The sequence below is a fragment of the Merops nubicus genome, unplaced genomic scaffold (assembly GCF_000691845.1).
Source record: "Merops nubicus isolate BGI_N331 unplaced genomic scaffold, ASM69184v1 scaffold9728, whole genome shotgun sequence".
NCBI lineage: Eukaryota > Metazoa > Chordata > Aves > Coraciiformes > Meropidae > Merops > Merops nubicus.
In genome coordinates, this window is record NW_008623653.1 from 66,058 (window position 1) to 72,057 (window position 6,000).

Here is a 6,000-nt window from a genome sequence, read left to right on the forward strand (position 1 = left end):
ATGAGGTGCTTTTGCACTGTGAAGGCTTTAAGAAACATATATTTACTCCAGGAGGGCTTACCAGGATATTTTTTTGTAACTAAATGTAATTACATCTATATCCATAAATGCATTCCATTGATAGATACAGGCAAATAAAAACCAGCAAGCAAAAGTCAAACAATTAACTACATAAGCATTTTTTATGTTTGTCTTTTTGGAATTCTTTCCTTTTCTTACCTCAGTGGTTTAGTAAAAAGCAATGAGATGTTAGCTGTCTACCAATGTGTAGTTAGAACTCTGGCAAAAAAAAAAACATTAAATAGTTTTTGATCTTACTTTTTCTTCTAGACAAAAGGAAAGGCAGTTTTGGCAGCAGAAAAGAAACAAATCATATTATGAAATCAGATTTTAGTGAGTTTGTTTTACAAATGCCAATGCCAAATACAGTGATGGTCAAAAAACAGAGAGGCAAGCTTGTAAATGTCCTTATTTTACTGAAAAAAAAAATTGAAATGGGAAATGACTGAAACCAAATTTTCAGAAAATTTCAGTGGCAGGAGAATGAAGAATAATTTTGAAGATTTCAATTTATTTTCCTAGTTCCTGAAATTGCGTGGGTCTCTGCCATTTAGATGTAAGGCTTTTAAACAGGCTCTCTGCCTTGTTGCACAATTAGCACACCACAAGGCCTGGAGCAGAGCTCTGCCTCCCACTGCCCAAGCACACAAGTATCTCCCAGCCCTGCAGCAGGAGAGAGCCATCCTCCTCTTCATCACAGGAGATGGCTAAGTGGAGCCAGAGCCAGGAAAACTATTTTCCTTTTCCAGGTGTATATCATCATTGTGTGTATTGATCAGAACTCAGCAAATGGTTCATTTCTTTAACATTTTTTGAGCGAGAAAACTTTGCTTATGGATATAGCACTGTTTGGCCATGGAGACATCTCATCAAAAATAGTGAAATGAAACCAGCTGAGCTATTTCACAGCAGCAGCATTACCTGATTTGTCTCTAGCTTGGGGGTGTCCTGCACTAAAGTTTGCATGTGAAAGGCTGTATCCATACTTCCCTTCATCTACCTTGCTCTCACCAGTGGCACTGTTTATGCAGGGGTGGGGACAAGATTATAAGAAGGTACCAGAATAACAGTAACATTTGTCTTTCAAGTCTCTCTTCAGGCTCATTGCTTTCAGATTCAAACCATTCTTGTTTAAATCATTCTTTAACTAAAACCTGTTACAGGCATGTGGCTCACGGGCTATTTACACTATCTGAGAAATTAAAGAGTACTGTGCTTATTGTTTTTAAAGGAAAATTTAGCCACTATGGCCAAAACTAACAAAAGTCAAAGCCCTATCAGCCCCCCATGATTTTTATCTGAAACTTCTCAGCTTTGTTTTCCCAAGGAAAGTTCCAAACTCTCAACAAGAAACTTTCTCTAACAATTATACCAGCCTCTCACTGAGTTTCTTTGTGTAAAAGCCTGCCTCTCTGACCTCTTCTGTTCCTCCAGTGCCTGACTGAAACCCTACAGAAAAGGCTTTTACTTGCTCTTGCCAAGAAGAAAGCGAGCAGAGTGCTTAGCTGGATGAGATAAGCCTCTGCTGGATGACTCCACTGCAGAGCCCATGGGCGGTATCAGAGGCCAAATCTTTTACAATAGGTCACATCTTTCCCTGTGTAGATGCTCCGAGTGCATTAACATTATCCAGTGGGAGAAGAGAGGCAGATGAATTTTGATCTTACTCTAAAACAACCACAAGGCTTTCCTCAGCATGGTCACACCGTTTGCACAACAGTGGAGACTAAGGGAAAAGGCGATTAACAGCATCAAGCAGTTAGCATCCTGGCTGTAACCAGCCCCCTTCCACTCCCTGCTCTTCTGACCTCATGTAATGACACCTTTGGGGTAGCTCGGCTTATTATATCAGCTTGGCTGGGAGGCTGTGCTAACAAACATTAGAAAGAGCTCTGCTAATAAGAGCATTTGGGAGATAAATCCCTTGGTGTTTCTTCCTCCATATTTCAGCAGTATAGCCAGGCCAAATCTTGCAGAATTTCCTGTGAGTGGATGACATTTTGCCCTGGGTAAAGACTAAAGACCTAAAGCTCTGATGCTGAAAGGGGCTTTCTGCAGGCAGATGGACTTCCCAAAAGTCTCTCTCCTTAAAGAACTAAGGTTTCATTCAGAAAGTCTATATACATATCTGAACAGATGGAATTATCCTTTAGACTGAACCTTCCATTGGTGAACATTAACCATGTCTCCTCCTGACGACACTGACTGAAGCCTGAATCCCTGTTTATTTGCCAGGTGCTAATTCAGTATGTGTGGGGGAAAAAAAAACAACCAAACCTCTAAATGAAGCTCCAGTATTCTTTTTATGTATCTGGACTTTCCAAATTTATTCTCAGTTCTTCATGATTTCTATTATACCAGTTTAAAACAAAACCACAAAACCTGTCAAGAAATTACTTAATTAGATTCCTGTTACCTAATTAAAGCAGCCAAGAATACTTTAAACTGGAAAAGTGTCATATGTTCGGATTTAGAATATAATAGAGCTGTATTGTGTTCTGTGAGCAATGTTATGGCCTGTGAGGGAGGAAAATGGAGCATCATTAAAAAGACCTCTTTGCTCCTGGACCCAAAAAGAGAGCAAACCCGTAAGAAGAAGTTACCTACTGAGAATCTGAGTTTTGTTTCATGTAAGAGAAAAATAACTGATCAATTGAATTCACATTCTCTGTAATATATTTGTCTAGTTATAAAAATGATAAGGAAATTTCTCATTCTGTATATATATGATAATTTTTTTGTGAGCAGAATCCTGAATGGACAGTGGTCAATAGAAGTGAGAGATTTCATTCTCTCCTGTGAATCAAGTGATATCACAGTCTGATACTTGTGATTTAGTTTCCAATTATTTCCTGATCCCTCTCAGGAGGAATTTACGGTCAAAGACTTTGGTAAAGAAATTCAGCTTATAACTGTCAGTGGATTTAAGAGGGATTTAAGTGTGGGAAATGTGTTTCTTTTGTGTGTTTTCATGCTTGTTAAACTTCCATAGGTGGATAGGTCTGATCTGCAGTGGGTAACTGATATTGTTCTTTTACCTCGTAACTTCCATTCCCATAATAAATTTTGTTGTCACAGACATTTTCTACATGGAATCTCTTGGTGCCACAACTGACCTGTTGCAGTGAGAGCATTGATTTGTACGTGCACTGACTCTCACAAGGACACTTTCTGAGTAAGCCTGTTAGAAGAACACACCTTCAATAATTTATTTACTGCTTTCAAAGCATTATGAGTTACACTGGAAAAACACTATTTCTCCAAGGAAGAATGCTTGCAAAGGTATTAATGTCATCCCTCACTTAGACCAATATGGCTCTAAGTATTTTCCCAGGCTGAGAGCTCTTCATTGAGCTCCAGCCCACACTCTACTCCACCTCTGCTCTCTGTCACCACTAAATTCCCCTATTCACTTCTGCTACAACCCCACTGTCCCTGTCTCTCATACTATCTCAGATACATAGAAGCACTTTCTATCTTCCTTCCTTGGCCCCCTTGCCTTTCATGTCTTCCTCCTCCTCTACAGAAAGAGTTTCTATTTTCTACTCTGTGCCTCAGTCTGAGGCACTCAGGGTTCTCAGCTTCTTTTGTTCCCATTCCTTGTAACCTCTCCTTAAAAATTTATACTCTCCATTGAATTTTATTCATCAAAATGCCTGTCAAAAATAAGGATGTAGTGGTCTTTCTGTTCTCAAAAATTAATGCATGTCAAAGTGTACCATTAGCCAAAGTGCATCTCCAACCAGCTCTACCCTTCCCTTCATCTCACACCTCACTTGGAACACTCCATGTCCTTGAGTTTGTCTCTTTTGCTCCTTTAGATGGAGCCCTTCTTTAAAGGGCTTCTTTAAAAATATCTTTGGATTTTTTCTGATCTCTCTTTACTGGATTTAAAAAAACAGTTTCTTTGTGTGATTTTGTAAGTCTTTCTTAAATTTCCAAGTTGTCTGATGTTATTCATTGGTACTATATGCCCTGTGGATGTGGACGATTTCTCTAACTCCAGAAAGTAGTGGTTCTTGTTCCCAAAGTTGCCTGTCATATATAAGTGCTGCTGGGTGGAAGAAAGGATGGAAGCTTTCCAGTTCTGATACGTTTAATGTCATACACTAGGAAAACCAACTGTGCAAGCCCAAAGGGTTGGAGTTGTGCACATCCTTAGGAACAAGACCTGAGACCCAGCAAAGCTGCTGATTGCAGTTTTTGTTCCTTATGCAAGTCTCAGCTTGGGTTTACAAAACATATTTTTACTCTGTGCAAGTTGAGAATTTGAGGAAGGAATGGGACATTATTTATTTTTCATTGTTTTCTGCTGAAAGCTCCTGATTTATTAAAATTTCAGTTTCCAAAGCAAATCCGGGATCCAGAGCTAAAAAAAAAAAAAATAAAAAAATTAAAGAATCCAGTGTTGGATCACTGAAGTCCATGTCTGTTTGGTACACAACTAATAAGACAGATTACAAGCACATAAATAATCCCTCATTTAGCTAGCTTAACTTCACACCCCAAAGTGCTTTACTAAGGCGAGTAGAGACTGCTGTATTTATTTACAGGTGGGGAAGTCAAGGAAGAGATTAGTCACCTTACCAAAGTTCATATAAATATCAATGGCAGGAACTGGCCTCCTGATTGTCCTCTCTAAGTCAGTATCTGTGGGACCATGCTTTAGTAATCAGTGCTATTTTCAACTACACATTTTAACCTCAAATATAAGTCATTTAAATGTCTTTCATACAAGCATATGGGAAATAATATACATTGAAAAAATCCAGTAAGTCCATTAATGTTTGCAAGATGCACATATACAATGGTAAGCAATACAACAGAAAATTCAATCTCTCTGCCTGGACTGGCTCTTCCCTCACAAACAGCACACCACAAGCAGCCAGTATTATATTTAAGTTAGATAAAGTGATACTGCCTAGACTTAATTCTTCCCTCAGACCTACATTTACAGATCTACCAGCCCTCAGGGGAAATTGCATAGTTATATCTGCAAGTGGAAAATTTTAGAAGGGGCATTGGTACACTGAGAGATTGATATCTCTGTTTATAATGGCATTTTATTTTAGAGTGCCAAACTACTGTGTGTAGATCTTATATGAACTTCATCAAATATTTGGGAAATCATCATCAGAAGACTGACACTTCCTGGCCATTAACCACACCGAGACAGTAGAAAAATAATTTAATTTCACGTAAAACCTAATTAAGTGCAATGGTTAGGAAGATCCTTGACCCTCCTCTGCTTTATACAAGTTGTTCTGACAGGTTCTCAGAGAGATGCTTAGTTTTGTTAGAAATCTCTACTATTGACTATTTCTGCCATGCCTATACCTCAAAGCAAATTAAGGCAACAAAAGTAAGCAGCTGCAGGAAAAAAATTCAGGCCAATAGCATAATGAAACTTTTAGGATGAAAAATGAAAGCTTTGTTAAGCTTTGATTTGCTGATTTTACATGTTACTGTTAAGTGGTCTTCAGTACCAGTATTGGTATATGGATAGCATAACTGAGGCGGGTTTCTTGTGATTTAAATTCTTTAAAGCCCTTTGCGAGTTTGCTGCACACCCTTTGGCAGTCAAGCCTTTTCTGACCACAGAAGGAAACGCAGGCCATGGGCAAAGCAGCCACATGTTCTGATGGCCACTGCTCAGTCCAGAGCTCTTCTGCCAGCCTGGCCAAGGATCGATCTGCTGCTAAGGGCACTCCATCACATGCTGTTAATTCACCAGCAAAAAGTGGGAGTTAAGTGCTCCAGCCACAGTGCTTATGCCTAAATGCTAATCAGGGCCTCTGGTTTTCTGAGACACACAAAGGAGAAAGAAAAGCTGTAAATCAGAGGCGTAATTTCTTATTTACAGTAGTGCTGTAGGGTTCAGGGCAGAGTTGCAGGGGTTAGTGCTAAGAACCTCTTTTGTACCAACTTTTATCTTTCCCT

The 6,000-nt window shown here is 39.1% G+C and overlaps 1 protein-coding gene across 1 annotated transcript in view; it reads left to right on the top strand.

Moving 5' to 3' along the window:
• Nucleotides 1-6,000, top strand: part of PPP1R1C (protein phosphatase 1, regulatory (inhibitor) subunit 1C) — a 50,918-nt gene that overhangs the window by 15,794 nt on the left and 29,124 nt on the right. The gene's annotated exons all lie outside the window — the stretch shown is intronic.